At 31.5% G+C, this 16280-nt stretch overlaps 2 long non-coding RNA genes across 2 annotated transcripts; one reads left to right on the top strand and one right to left on the bottom strand.

Annotated features, from left to right (window-relative positions):
* The first annotated feature begins 191 nt into the window (after window positions 1-191).
* Window positions 192-1139, top strand: LOC112029952 (uncharacterized). Its single transcript, XR_002884802.2, has 3 exons — window positions 192-658; window positions 734-781; window positions 891-1139. It is a non-coding gene; the product is annotated as an uncharacterized LOC112029952 (long non-coding RNA).
* A 2467-nt stretch (window positions 1140-3606) lies between these two features.
* Window positions 3607-7764, bottom strand: LOC136070451 (uncharacterized). The gene is made up of 2 exons (XR_010631677.1): window positions 7653-7764; window positions 3607-3910 (listed from the first exon to the last, which is right to left on the bottom strand). It is a non-coding gene; the product is annotated as an uncharacterized LOC136070451 (long non-coding RNA).
* Between the last annotated feature and the right edge of the window lie 8516 nt (window positions 7765-16280).

The following is a 16280-nucleotide window of genomic DNA, read 5'->3' as shown; positions in this document are numbered from 1 at the left end:
CCAGAGAGAAAAAGAGGGAGTGTGAGACTTTTATGAGGCTTTGAATAAAAAGCTTTGGAATGTTCCTAAAATCAAAGCCACTGTTTTTCCTTCAGCTTCATCCTTGTTGCTTTGAGCCACCATACTTTCGGCGTGTTGAGCTCTAGCCTTTGTTTGTGTGAGGAAGAGTTAAGGTTAAGGATNTGGTCAAAATTAATGGAAGATCCATTTAAGATCCTTCGAACTCTGCCTAATTTGATGCATCTTTTGCTTTACAATGGATACGGAGGTGAGCAATTACATATTGAGGGAGGAGGCTTCCAGAAATTAAGGTATCTAGGGCTTGATAATTTGGGAGGATTGAATAGGTTGATAATAGATGAAGGTGCCCTACCTCTTCTCGAAAAGCTTCTACTTGGAGAATGCCCACAGTTGAAGGAGTTGCCCTCTGGCATCCACCATCTGAAAAGCCTCAAAAATCTGCAATTTGATGAAATGCCGACCGAATTAGTTCTTAGTCTGCAACCAAATGAAGGCCCAGATTTTGGGAAAGTCAAGAATATTCCCTCTGTGATTTTTAGGCATCGAGTTCGTGGAGAACACTACCGTTGGTACAAGCTGGGTAATTCAGATTGATGGAGGACCAAAGTGCCCACACCCCACTTTCAGGAAATTACAGGTACTATTTAAATAAGTGAGTAGCATGAAGCAATAATTGGACAATTCTTTTACCAAGTTTGTTTATTGTGGACAGGAAAGATGTTTGGGTGCTCAACTTTTACTTGCCTACGAATTATAGTTGGTAAGCCTGCTTTTCCACTATTCAGACATTGTGGACCTTTTTTCTTTTTTTACATTCCTTTTTATTACATTTAAATTTTTATTTATATTGCTCTTGTTAATACTTTTAGGCTTAGCTTCAAATGCCAATGTTTTGAGGATTTTCAAGTGCCAGATCAAACAAGACACTGCTCTTTTCTCAACCAACCAGAACATCAGTAGTTGTTTCTCCCATTCATTGTTGCCTTTGTCATTGTATTATTGTAATGCATTTTCGTTTCTGTATCAAGATTTTTATTATGTGTAATCTTTTTCTGTATCAAACTTATGCCACGCAAAAGAGTGATGTTTTAGTTGAATTGTATTATTTGTTGTCGTTAGAGTGGTTTAAGTATGTTAAGTGTTTCATTGGTTTGACTGCATGTAATGGCTTTGATATAATAGCTAAAAGTTCTATATAATGACATTTGTGTATATTTTGTGAAAGTATAACTATATGTATATGTTTTCTTTCTTTATTCATCAAAAAAAGAAGAAAAAAGAAATTGTATTGCACAGCATTCTTGTTCTGATCATGGAGTGTCCTCGACTATTTTCAAAGACTAAGATGTTGTATATGGTGTGGTGCTGCCATTTTGGCTTTGCGTAAATTTCTGTGCTGCTGTAGTGTTGTTGCCTAGTTTGTTGCGGATTTTTTTTTTTTTTTTTTTTGATGTTTGTTAGGTGTTATTAATTTGATGTATAAATTCAGCTTTTGTTGCTTCTTTTTGAACTTCTTGTATGGTTTTTCTTGTTTCAATAAATTTTACTCATTCATCTGAGAAAAAAAAAACTAGAAATTTTTTTACCATATGCAACATTCATTCATATTGATAAAAACGTAAGTCTACTTCTAAACAACAAATTTAACAAAGGTTCAATTAGTATTAAACATTATGAATTTAGCTACTGATGAGTGTCTCCCACAAAAGACTCTAATATCTTAAAACCTGATTTTTGGTAGGAATCCTAACTTGGAGGTTGATAGACTTTATTTCCCCTAAATGACTTTGTTGTTTCAGGTTTTGCTGCTTATTATGAACCTCTTGTATTGTGATCTTATTTCAATAAATTTACCTCATTAATGAATAATAATAATAATAATAATAATAACTTGATTAGCTTATCCAAAAAAATCATAACTTGACTATTTTAATTAATAGATAACAGGATCACCATCTGATATCAGTTAAGGAACTTTATGAAATCTAATAATGAAAGATTGGTTTTGATTAATTTAGTTGATAAAGAACATAGTTTAAAAATTCTATAGCAAGTTGAAACTCATTGGCAGAAGTTTATTAGTACATTCACTCCTAGTAACCAATTAGTTTTGTCCATAACATTGGAACAATGTCCAATATTCTTCTATGATTGGAAGATAAAAGCCTTTACACGCTTTCTCAAGGAAAAAACAATTGACGAAGATGCCCTGTTAGGCTTGTAGGAGATCAATGGGGAGTAGTTCCGGCTTCAGAATTTTCTATTAGTGAACATCAAATTTGTAAAATTATGAAGGAGAGCAAGCAACTTGGCCTTCCTGTTCCATGAATAATCACAATTACAGAAAAGACATTTGCTTATAATTTGTGGAAGAGTAAATCATGTGTATATGTTTTCTTTATTCATCCAAAGAGGAAAGAAATTAGAAAACTGTTATGAACAGGATTATTTGTTCGGATTGGGAAATTTCCTTAACTATCTTTAAAGATTAAGATGTCATACCTAATGTGGTATTGTCTTTTCTGTTTTGAGCAGTTTTCTCTGTTGCTATAGTATTGCTGCCTAGTTTGTTGCAGGTTCCGTTTTGGTGTTTGGTAGGTATTGCTAGTTTGTTCTTTCGATTCAGCTTGTGCTGCTTATTTTGAACCTCTTGTACTGTAATCTTGTTTCAAAAAAATTATTTGATTCATATCAAAAAACAAACAAGAAATTTTTTTACCATATACACCGTTCATAATGATAAAAACGTTAGTCCACTTCAAACTAAGAAACTCAACATAAGTTCAATTAGTATAAATCACTATGGATTCAGTTAATGATTAGTGTCTCCAGAAAAGAGCTTTAAAATCTGACAACCTGATTTTTGGCAAGGAACCTTACATTGCAAATCCTAGAGGTTTATAAACTATATCTTCCTTGTTTATTTCTTAAAACTTGTAAGTTGTCAATGTGTGAGTTCATAAATTAACTTGCCATTGCCACTAAAGGGTATTACATGAAATTTATCTTTTTTCCTTTCCAAATATGTGAAACGTAAAGTAGTTCTGCTAAAAATTTACTTATTGCAGTGAACATCTTGACAGCTGACAGGTTCTATGCAATTTTCAAATCGAAGTTGTGACCATTTTTATTTTTAAGTATTTATCAAATGATTTTGGATGTTTTCCTTTGTTCTCTTAGCCATGAAAGTTTAAATGGTACTGGATGACAGGGTATCATAGAATATATATTGCACTACAATAGTATTAACGCACAATGTGATTTTCGTACAAAGTCAAATCAACATAAACGGTAATGAAAGAAATTCACATGTGAGTACATTCTCATAGTAAAAAAATAGGAGAATTAAGAATATAAATTCACTGTGCCATCGGTTTAATCCCCATGTGAAATAGAGAGCAACTAGCTTACCTGAAAATTAAAAGTTCCGAGGAAGGAAACATTCTCCTATAATGATTTCTTCTCTCCCACAAAAGAAAAATGGAAAATTCCACATTAGAAATATGGAACAAAATTTGACAACATTGTATGCTAAGGTTCTTAGATACTATCTAGCTTGAAAAGAGAGTCTTATGTCTCTGGTAGTTGAGGCCATTGTGGATGATGTATCTGGTTTCCAGATCTGAACAAAGACAATTGAGGACATTCCCCAATCCGTAAAAAGAACGTTGTTTGTACCAGTTATCTAATTTTATAAATATATATATATATATATATAAAGCTCGATCATTCTTTCATTTTCTCCTTTTGTAACTTTAAGGCATCTCACTTTCCTTATCCTTAAAGAATTAATCCACTTGACCAGCCGCCTCCACTACGACCATCACCATCACCACTGGGTGGTAATCCAGACCCACCCACCATCATTGAGTTGTGGCCAAATCCTTCCCTGAAAATTTCAGTTATCCATTATATGCCATTTGAAATATCAAATCTCACAGAATTTCAGAAAGAAAGCAAAAGTCAACATGCATTTATATGGATCAACAAGTGAAAATGTATGCAACCACCCCATACCATAAACCCCATAGAAAGGATTACACAAAATAGGAAATACAGTGGTTTAATTAGTCAATTGACAACAGACGTTGGTTGCCAAGGACTGGCCAAATTGGCAAATTATGACTTGGTTCTAGAACTAATCCAACTTTAAAAAGAACTCATCTGGCATTTATTAAATTGAACAGAGCAATACAACTAGCATTTGATGAATCCCACAAAGGATCCTTGAAGCAACATTTATACCAAGGAGCCAAGAAAAAGATCTATGTTGAGTACCAAGACTCCATTTTAGCAAATAAAAAAGCAGTAAAGGAAACAACTTTGAAAGTTGGACTGGATGAATTCAGAGCAACCAATGATATAGGTTATTGCTATGCCACTGCAGACAAGCTACTCACACCCACCAATGACATAAGGTAGGCAGTTCTGGGTCTGGCTAGCCAAAGCAATTCCTTTGATATTAAATGTAGTTTGACTAATGATTGATACATGGAAATAGCCATTACTACGAATGTGAGTAATTGTTGGAGCCATGCATGTAACAGTTTGAGTTTGCTCAGCAGCGCATCTTGCATTCTGCAGAAGAAACCAGTGAGGCAGGGACAATGGTTTTAACCCAAAAAATGATCAATATCAAGAATCCATAGAATCCCTTGTTTCCTAATCTCAATTTCCAAGCATCAATGAAGAAAATATACAAAATGAATGGACTTAAATGTGTTTGTAGATGCATGTACCATAACTTCATTTATAGTCTGAATACATTTATTAGGATTTTCTATTTCTAACTGTTGTTCCCTGCTTTTCATCAGAGGGTGATGCATAACAAAACCTGATTAAAAAAAAAACAAAAAAGATGCAATAGCATAATTGTAAAGTCACAGATAAGCTCTACCATTGAATGTATCAAGACATTGTGTTCAGAAAATTTCCAAATCAGCTGTTTAGTAACTGATTCTAGGACAACTCTTAAGTGAGACTGAAATTTAAAATTTCAAGCACATGAAAATCCCTAGAAAACTTAGAAACTTTGGCTAACCTCGAAAGGGCTGTAAGGGTCATTACCTTCGTGCAAAAGGTCAAAGTATTACTGATGCATGTTAGAAAATGCCAAATCATGACATAAAGGTGTTAGGTTCTAAGACTTAGAACTAATGTATTAGAACTTCAATTTGTAATGTGTTGGCAAACTGTGATCAAAACATAGAGTTTAGGTTTAGGCTTGCTCAAAGTGTGATTACTTGTAAAATTGGAATCAAGTGATTGCAGAAATTATTAGACTAGATCTGCAAGGCTCGATCGATCGAAAATTAGACTCAATTGATTGAACCATATACAGATTTATTTTTCTATAGAAATTCCAGTTCAGCCCAAGCCTGTTTGACGTGTAAGGTTTTATGTTTTACTCCAAGTGTAAAAGGAAAAACCCTAACTACGTTTTAGAAGTCTTTTGAGTGTTGTGTTGAATCTTCTATGAAATTTAGAAGTGTTTACCTTCATACACACACATAGAGTTGTCAAGATCAAGATTTGCGTTAAGAACTTAATGATCTCTTCAGTTGCTGCATAAAGAACTTTAAAGAAGGTCTGGAACCTTTGAGTGGAGTCTCAAAGTCACAAGTAGGAGAACTTGTGGTTGGAGTGGATCAAAGAAAAAAGTAGTCCGTGGACTTGGAACTGTCATGAGGTTGTGGTAGTAAGTTTTCTACTCGAGGTAACAATATGATATTAGTGGTCTAAGTTCTATTGTACAAACTTCAATTCTTTCATAGTGGATCTGTTTTACCTTGAGGATAGTTAGGTTAAATCCTCCCCAAGTTTTTTACCGGTTAGGTTTTCTTGAGTTATCATATCGTTGTGTTCTTTATATTTTCGCATTATTTACATGATATGATTTTATTGTATTAACCTAGAACTGAATAATTTATCTAAGTAATTACTTGGCTAAAAAAACTAGGTTAAACAACTTGTGTTAAAGGGTCTAAAAATGTACAGAAGGTAACAAGGAATTAAAGATAACATTTACTGCCCACTATTTTCACATTCTAACAAATGTAAAATCTGTGGAATTTACATTGAACACATAATTTATATTAGACGAGATAAATCTACAACAACATGAGACATGAAAGACATAGATAACAAGTAATTGGGGATATCAAAGAATAAACTTACCAAGCGAAATGACAAATATCAGAAGCAGACTGCATATGGATAGAATGCAAGATATGTCTTCTATTATTAATGGTAAAAAATTGGGCACTAATACCTAGCTATACAGGTTCAGCAATCTTAAGTGACCTCCTTTTTCCATTGAAGTACTGAAATGACATGAAAACTTTCACAAGATTAGATCTAGCATGCATATTATGCCCCATGCATTGACCCTCTATTTTCACCATACAGCCATACACAAAACAATTAAGTAGCATTGTTAAAATCAAGACCTAAAAGCTCTCTTCAAAATATCCAATAAAATAGAACTCCAAAGAATGCACTTGTACATATTAGTACGATATGAAGGAAGTTCTTTCTTCAAATTTTTTTTAAGATAATAAACATTTCCTGTCCAAATAGTGACACCAAAAGGAATGATGAAATAAATAAAACTTAAATATTCTGTCTCTCTATCTCTCACCCTCTAATCTTCATCTTCATAATATACGGGGGGCCAAAAGTATGAATTCCTTAAAAGTGATAATCAAGTAAGCCACCACCTTCAGTTGGGAATCAACTTGATTTGGTCCGAATGAGTACTTAAATCAAACTAATCTAAGAAAAATCTAACTCATATTTCCTAGTCATTTGTTATATCATCTTTGGGTTTAAAAACCAAAAAAAAGCTAGATTACATGAAGGTGGTCATCATGTATGAGTGGCAACAGTATTTGCAGTCAACGTGAGCATCTTGTTTGTTGCTCCTCAACAGCCTGTATACATAACAGTAATAAAATAAAAAATAAAAAGGAAGCAAAGGTCATACAGCAGCAAGAGTCATTTATGAATAGGAACAGTTTTTGTCCTGCACCCTTATACATGACTAGTCCCATCAAGCTTTGGATTAAAAGTAAGGGTATGTATTTGAAAGATAATGTTACAATAAAAACTCAAATTAAGAAGAATACCCCTTTTCTTGTTGAGAACTAATCATCTTAAAACAGAGAGTGAATTAGAAAGAACTACAGTGATTCACTGCTCTTGTAGCGAAGGAGTTATTCATGAAAGTTCTCAAGTCCCTAAAGTTAAAAGCACGTAGCCAATGAGTTCTAACCCAATGGTGCGTCTGTAAATTTACCAATCAAAGAGAGAGAGAGAAAATAAATGAAAAACATCATTACTCATTGCCATAAAACCATTGCTTTCCAATAGTCAAACACTCTGAAAGCTCTCGACTCTTGCATATTCCATATTCAACAACAACAACAAAAAACAAAAAAAAAAACAAAAAAACCATGTAGTTATGTGAAAAGCACAGCCAATAACCTCAGAATGTGACACTTAGAATGTGTGTATATTGATTGGTCTCAAAGTCAATCAATATTTGTCACTAAAACAAAACACATAGAGAGAGAGAAGAAATCATTAAAAAATAAAAATAGAAACTTTCAGAGAGAGAGAGAGAGATTTACCTTGTGTAAAATGAGCTCTTTTGTTGACCACATTATTGGCTGTGTGCACAGAGATACCAACAAGACCGCAAATTGAGAGATTTATTACCTTCTGGGTTCGTGTTTTTCTCTGTTTTCTCGCTAACCAAACAGAAAGGCTGTGATGATTGTTTTTTATTTATTTATTTTATGTTTTTTTAATTGGGCTGAATTTTAAGTTGGGTTGGGCCATGCAGTGAGGATATAATGTCCCAGGTTGAGCCCAATTATGTCTAGCTTGGCCCACACTATTTTTATTTTTTTTACTCTTTTTCTGTTTTTTTAAGGAAAACTCAAATTTTCAGTAAAGAAGATTGGCCAATTTATAAAAGGTGCGGAGGGACATTTTTCATTCGCATTAATAAACCTATGACATAAATTGTATTCTAAGCAAGGTTATAAGTTATAGAATTGTCCGAGTGACGAACATGTAAAATTACTCTTCTGAACAATTTTGCATATTGTATTAGATGATCAAAGTGCCAAACCCAATACAATGTAAAAGATTGTTTGTGAATTCTCTCTTCTTCTTCCTCCTCTATTTTTTTTTTGGAGAGAAAAAACAAGTAGTGTTCCATATTTAATTGCAATTATGTATTTACAGAAAACTAGCTCTAATTCATAACAGTGAGAAATAGTATACTTGATTGTAAAAATTGATCTCCACATTTGATAGGCCAAAATGGCAAAATACCCCTTCGCCCAAAACAAGTAGCAAAATGCCCATGTTCTAAAAGTATTTAAGGATATGCTCCTGTGTTAAACTCGATTTTCTAAAGTTCCATGTAAGTTTTTGCAAGTAACTCGATTTTGGGCGAATCAAGGTTTTCATTGAAACTCGATTTTAAAAAAATCGAGTTTCAAAACAGGTAAATATTCCTAAATAGTTTCAGAACATGGCATTTTGCTGGAACTTTTGGGCGAAATAGGTATTTTGCCATTTTGGCCCATTTGATACGTCAATAAAAATAAACAATAAAGTAGTGTATAAAATATTAGCTAAACTATACTAAATAATCGTGGGTGAATCCCATAGAAAACAATAACCTGAAGCCCACATGTGCTTATCCTATTGTAACTAACTTAATCTCAACATGTGTAACTAACTAACTACTAATTGAAGCAATGAAACTAGAAAAATTATTATTAGGATATTAAAATATTACAAGGCATATGAGATTCCTAACAGGATAAATAGACAAACATTTCCATGGGGACGAATCTTTTATAGAATATAGACCTTATTTCCTGCTAGTGATCGAATTCAATTCTTTCTCCTCTCCATTCGATATAGACCACTCTTGTTAGATGATAATCCCTGCTTTTCCAATTATTCGTAGTATTATTGACTCTTTACTAGCTACCATTCCTGCATTGCATAATTTACAAGATAGGTTCCTCTATGGAATAAAGAACCAGAGACACTTTACAAAAAGAAAGATGGACAGACGTTAAGAAAAACATCAGGGTTACGCTTAGCATCCTATTTGGTTGGGACATGGGAAATTTCTTTACAGCTATGGTTTAATTAAATTTGGAACAATTCATACAAAAAAAATTCGAGGTCCCCACTTCCTTTTAATTATTAGCGATGTGTGGCACTTTCTTCTTTTAATAAAACCATTCATTCAATCACTGGTAACCATATCCATGATCATAAGTAAAACACAAGTATAGGCAAACACTACCAAAACAAAAACAAAAAAACAGGGACTTCTTCTAGCATTTATGTAAATTGGTGTTTTACGTGAGACTGCTACTACCATAAGCTTTTCCTCGCACAGGTTCGGCCCGCTTTTTTTTATTTTTTATTTTTTCTCTCTTTTACAAAAACTTGGTCTTACACAAGCTGTATTCATCATGTAATTAAAATAATTTTAGTTTTTTTTTATTATCCTTTTTTTGTGAGATATATCTATTTTATTATTCAATTTTATTATTGAAACATATTTTTTTAGTATAAATTATGATTTTTGAGGAAATTGTGTGTCAAATAAGCATAAAGCATATAAAGATAGTTGGGTCTTAGAAGTAGTTGTCGTGCCAAGTGGCTATATCTTCCTTATGCCAAGTGGCTGTCTTTTATTAAATACTTTGTTGAATTACATAATTCCACTAAAATTTTGGATGGCTTTAAATTGAAACTAAAATTTTAAAAGTTTCATTTAAAATAGTGATTTCTTAAAGAGAAATGTTATGTCAATAACATTTTCACTACAAACTCTAAGTGATAGGCTATTACTGTCTGTTATTAGTTGGCAAAAAAGTAATTTCAGTGATAAATTCAAATTATAACCAATAACTACTTTCCACTTATGATTTGTTGTGAACATAGCACTTCTCTTTCTTAAATCATTTCAATTCACACTTGTAACAAGGCACTATTAACTAAAGTAATAAAATTCACACTAGTTGTGCTTTAAAGTCTATACACACAAATAATACTCCTGGTAAAATTATATGATCTTCGATATACTCTATTAAAATTACAAAATTATATAACAATCAGTCATTTTATTATTGTCTTTAAAATATTCACAATAAATTATATGTTGTATAAGTTTATTTAAATCAAATCACATACCATTAGCTATATAAATATATGGAAACTTTTTTTTTTCTTCCAACAATATATAGGACCTAATTTTTATTATATATAGATAATAACTTGTACGATGCACGAGAAGGTTAAAAAAAAAAAAATGTAATCTTCTCTGTTTGTTTGTCTTTTCCTTCTCCTAATTATGGAACTTGAAAATTATAATAGTCCATAATAAGAATTCATTATAAATCTTTGATTGTATTTGTATATATAATTATCTATTTTACAATTTAAAGAAAATATGATATTACAAGTGTAATATATATATATATATATATACATTCAAGTTACATCTGGTGTAACTCTAAACAATGTTATATCACTCAATACTTTTTAATTGGATGCGAATTTTGACAAATCTACCGTTAGATTACTTTATTTTCGTATATTCTCTATACTTGCAAAATTTCAAGGTGATCGAATATTAATAGCTATGTCATCAATCAATTGTTTAAATTCAAGTTTTTGTAATTTAAAATAATACATAAAAGATAAGTTTATTGATCGAAAGGTAAATAACATCCAATTTATATGAAAATTGGTATGTGTTAAAAACACACCGATCATGTAATTTAAAAACATACAGATCATGTAATTCAATGGTAAAATTTTCAAAATATGAATTCTATAATGAGTGACTGAGTGGTGTAATATTCTTTAGAATTACACCATGTATAACTTGAACTTAACTTCTATATATATAATGTTTTGAAGAGAATCTTTATAGAATTCAAACTCAATTAAAATTTATATTTTAGAATAATAAAATAGAAAAATATGGACTTTCAAAAGTTTAAGTATCAAAATCAAGAGTCACTAAAAGGTTAAAATTTTATTTAATAATAATAATAATAATAAACCTATATAATATGATGTTGGGCACTTTTAGGTCCTTAATTGCCAATTTCATTGAAGTTAAATTCTATTCTGTGCCTTTTATGTTTACTTTAGATATTGGGTTTTGACTTTTGAATATATATATCACGTTCCTCACACGAGGGATTGATAAATTATAAAATGTATGGAAACTCTTTATCTCTGGTTTCTATAAATTTGGATCAAATGATATAGAAACTCTTTATCTCTGGGTTCTATAAATTTGGATCAAATGATATAGAAACTCTTTATCAAAAAAAAAAAAAGTGATATAGAAACTCTATGTCTCCATTTCCTTTCTATAGCATTGTGATGTTCTTTCTTCTTTATTATCCCTTTATCAAAACTATAACTATTCAGTCATCTGCACCCTTATTAACGATCATATGTAAATCAAACAGTATATAGCCAAACGCTAAAATTACGAGGGAGTGGAGTTTACGGTTTCAACTCGCTGTTTTCAAGTGAGACCACATTTTCTTCCTCAGCTCAGGTCTGGTCTAAATTGCTCGTCCTATATTTTGATTGTGTCTACAAAAATCTTGGTTATTTTCTCCTTATAATTGTTAGATTCTTATCTATGGCTATGCTAGGGTTTATATTCTCTTTAGTTTTGCTTTTAGGTTGTTTTAATTTGCATTGTAATGAATTTTTCTTGAACTGTGGATATGGTTGAAGGATAGTATTTATTGTTGTTATGCTTCTATTGAGTCACATCAACGGTCACATTATCCACTTACTTCCAACTCTCTCTCTCTCTCTTTCAACTTTTTTTTTTCTTTTTATCTCAAAAAAAAAATGCTCTTATTATTCACAACAAGGTTAAACACTATTAATTTATCTCTCTCTCTCTCTCTCTCTCTCTCTCTCTCTCTCTCTCTCCAAGTCACCAAACCCACAACCCTAAATCAATTACCACCACCATAGCACCGTGTCTCTCTCTCTTTTCCCTCTCTTCAATTTACAGCCACCACACCCACAACCCTAAATCAATTACCACCACCACAGCACCATGTCTCTCTCTCTCTCTCGCTTTTCCCTCTCTTCAACCCACAACCACCACACCACAGCACCATCTCTCTCTCTCTCTCTCTCTCTCTCTCATAGCCACCACACCCACAACCCCAAAGCAATCAACACCACCACAATACGACATCTCTCTCTCTCTTCTCCCTCTCTTTAACCCACAACCACCACACCCACAATCCAAAATCAATCACCACCACCACAGATCGAAAACCCATATGAAACCCACAAACCCATGTCAAAAACAAAATATCAAACACAAACCCATATGAAACCCGAAAATCAATGACCCAAAATCAACCACCAACAAATCGAAAACCCACAAAACCCAACAACCCAAACCACCACTGCACCACCACCACATGTCCACACTGTCACGGTTCTCAAACACCATCGCACCATATGCTGCCGACCGCTGATCTCTCTCTATGCATTTTTTTAGAGAGTTTGAGTTTGGGAAGAAGAATAGAAGAGGAGAAGAAGAGATAGCAAATAGAGTAAAGAAAGAGAGAAACACAGTAGTTTTTTTTTTTTTAGAAGAACAGTAGTTTTTTTTTTTTAAGAAAAGAAGAGAGTGAATGAAAAAAAAATAATAAAAAAAAATAATTTTTTTTACAACTTTGGAGTTACAGTAAGCTGTCATTTTTGGCAGTTTNACAATTCATACAAAAAACTTCGAGGTCCCCACTTCCTTTCAATTATTAGCGTTGTGTGGCACTTTTCATAAAACCATTCATTCAATCACTGGTAACCATATCCATGATCATAAGTAAAACACAAGTATAGGCAAACACTACCAAAACAAAAACAAAAAAAACAGGGACTTCTTCTAGGAGAAAATGGGCAAATGCTCCTTCAAAAAAATAATCCAGCATTTTGCCCACTTTTCGAAACTAATTAGGAAAATGCCCCACTTTTGAAACTCGATTTTCTCAAATCGAGTTATTTAAAAAAAAAAAAAAAAAAATTCTGGAGCCCTATAGTGCCATTTTAAGGAACCTATAGTGACGTTTTAAGGATCTGTAGTGGCGTTTTGTAACTTGATCTCCATAAAGTCGAGTTACATGCAATTTCTTTTTCTCTTGTTTTTTGCCTATAACTCGACTTCATGGAGATCGAGTTACAAAACGCCACTATAGGTCATTAAAACGTCACTATAGGTCCTTAAAAACGCCACTATAGGGCTTAATTCGATTTTGAGAAAATCAATTTTCAAAAGAGAGGCATTTTCCTAATTAGTTTGAGAAAGAGGGCAAAATGCTAGATTGTTTTTTTTAAAAGGGTAAAGGCCATTTTTTTCCCTTCTTCTAGCATTTATGTAAATTGGTGTTTTACGTGAGATTGCTACTATCATAAGCTTTTTCCTCGCACAGGTTTGGCCCACTTATTGTTTCTTAAAATATCTATCATTTCTTATGGCATTGAAAAAGGTTATTTTTTTTGTTTTAGTTTTATATATGTTATTTTCATAGTGAAAAGGTTTTTTTTTTTTTCTTCTTAAGTTCGAGATATATGCTTGTTATTCATATCTATACCAATGGATATTATATCCTTATTACGAAAAGTATTTTGGGTTTCGTGATACTACCTAATTCTTCCCATAAAAACTACGCTATTGGTCCCATTTTATTATTCTATTTAGAAAATCGATTTTTTTTAAATAACTTCATTTAATTTATTTAAAAAAAGGGGTTCAATAATTCTAAAACAATTTCCTTAATTTAAACCCAGATAAAACTAATGAAAAAAGTATTGTTTTTTTTAAATAAGGATAAGTTAAAAAAAATTACTTTAATTGTGACCATTGATTAATTTTTCAAAAAGAATATATTTTGAGATATTTCAAAAGGGAATGTTGGTTCTATAAGGATGGGGTGTAAAACTTATGTTTTACACTATCCAATAAGTGATTGCCACATTAGCATTTTACTTAAAATTTATTAAAATTCAATACATCCTGCCATACCTAATAACATCTTGATATATTCCCAATTGGTGGGTGGATTTATATATGGTATTAGAATTGATTGAATGTGATTGTGTTTATTCTTAAATATGTGATAAGATGATGTGAAATGTTGATATTAGAGGGGGTAAACATGAGTTTTACACCACGTCCTTATAGAATTTAATCTCTATATATATACAAGAGTTTGATCCAAAAATTGTTGCGTAAAGTTTTTATTTCTCTATACGTCAAGTGATTACCTTTATTTCAAAAACTTTGATAATTACATAATTTCCTTATAGTTTAGAATAGATTCAAATAAAACCTAAATATAATTTTTTTATTAAAAGCATTAAATTATTAATTAATTTCAACTCGCGCCCTAATTACTGTTAAATAAAAGTAACATAAATTCACAAAAGTTGTGTCTAATATCAATCTAAATACAAAAATCCTTGATATGAAATTATAAGACCTATGTTATATTATGTGAGAATCATGAAATATATAGTATAATAATAATAATGATAATTTATAAACAACAACAACAACAACAATAATAGTCATTTAGTTATGTCACCATAATTTTCACAATAAAAGTAATATAATATATATAAAGTCATGTCTAGATCATATCATACTACATGTAATAATAATTTTATCACATACAATATGATGTGCAAAGTGAATTTCCTTTCCTTTATAATTATAATTTTTTTATTACCTTATGTTTTATGGCACATTATAAAGTACAGTAAAATACTCACATATATGCGCTAAGTGAAATTTTAAATTTTAAGTATTTAAAAATATTACTCTGATTAAAATTCTAGGGAAATTTAGAATTTTAAATATTCAAAAATATTACTCTAATTAAAATTCTACAGCCAAAAAGTTTTTAGAAAATTGAAAGAAATTACACTATTTATTTTATATTATTAATCATCTACCATAAATGTAAAGTAAATGTTTTAAAACTAAAAGTTGGGCCATACACATATGTGACTCAACGCAAGTGTTACGGGTTGTTAGATCTAATTTTACAACATGACTCATGATAAGACATTAAAATTATTTACATAATTTACTTTAAGTGAAATTTTATTGTGAAGAATTTCAAAATTTTAAATAATACTCAATTAAGAATTTTTTATAGGGTATTTTATTTTCTTTTTCTTTTTTCTCTTTTACAATAACTTGGTCTTACACAGATATTATCTATTTTATTATTCAATGGTATTGTTGAAACTTTTTTTTTTTTTAGTATAAATTATGATTTTTGAGGAAATTGTGCGCCAAACAGGCATAAAACATATAAAGAAATAGGCGAAACTTAGATACAGTACCTTAGGTACAGTACTTTAGGTTCCCTATTTAAAATTTTGACATTTGTCTAATTTGACATCCTAAAAAACGACCTGCGTTAACCCATGGCTTAAAATTTTTTCTTTTTCCTTCTTCCTTTTTTCTTGTACTACGAGAACCCACGACTTCAAATCTCAGTTGCCTATTTTCTACTGGGTTTCAAACCAAAAAAAGAGACCCTTCTTTCTCATTTTCTCAGTAACCAAAAAGGAAATATCAAAACATAAAAGCCAGATCTACTGGGTTTCATACCAAAAACGGCACCTGAACTTGAAGCTACGATTAGTACCAATCAGATCTGATCCGTTCAAATTCCACAGAATCATAGATTAGAAAAGAAGAAAAAATCATAGATAAAAAAGAAAGAATCATAGATCAGAAAAGAAGAAAGGAAACAGATACACATACATACACACACTGAGAGAGAGAGAAAGAAAGAATCATAGATCAGAAAAGAAGAAAGAGTCATAGATTAGAAAAGAAGATAAGAAAATGAACCATTATAGGCAGAAAGGTAGCCCTTCAGGTGATCCGATTTGATTGAATATTTGATTTATCACCCAGGTCTTGGTATGAAGGAAGCTAAGTATAGGCCTTGTCTGTAGGCGGAATAGAGTACGCCATTAGGCAATACGGCAAGCAATAAGTACTATTTTCTAATTATTGGACAGAAGGGTCCTTGAAGGAAGGCGAGCAAGCCAGAATGAGATTTTCTTTTCTTTTTCTTTTTTTCTTTTTTGGGTTTTGGGTTTTGGGTTTGGAAGAGAAGGGTCATAGGTAGTTTGGAAGAGAA

Source organism: Quercus suber, unplaced genomic scaffold, assembly GCF_002906115.3.
Source record: "Quercus suber isolate HL8 unplaced genomic scaffold, Cork oak 2.0 scaffold_235, whole genome shotgun sequence".
Lineage (NCBI taxonomy): Eukaryota > Viridiplantae > Streptophyta > Magnoliopsida > Fagales > Fagaceae > Quercus > Quercus suber.
Note: the sequence above shows the minus strand (reverse complement) of the source record. Positions and strands in the feature narration are given on the sequence as shown.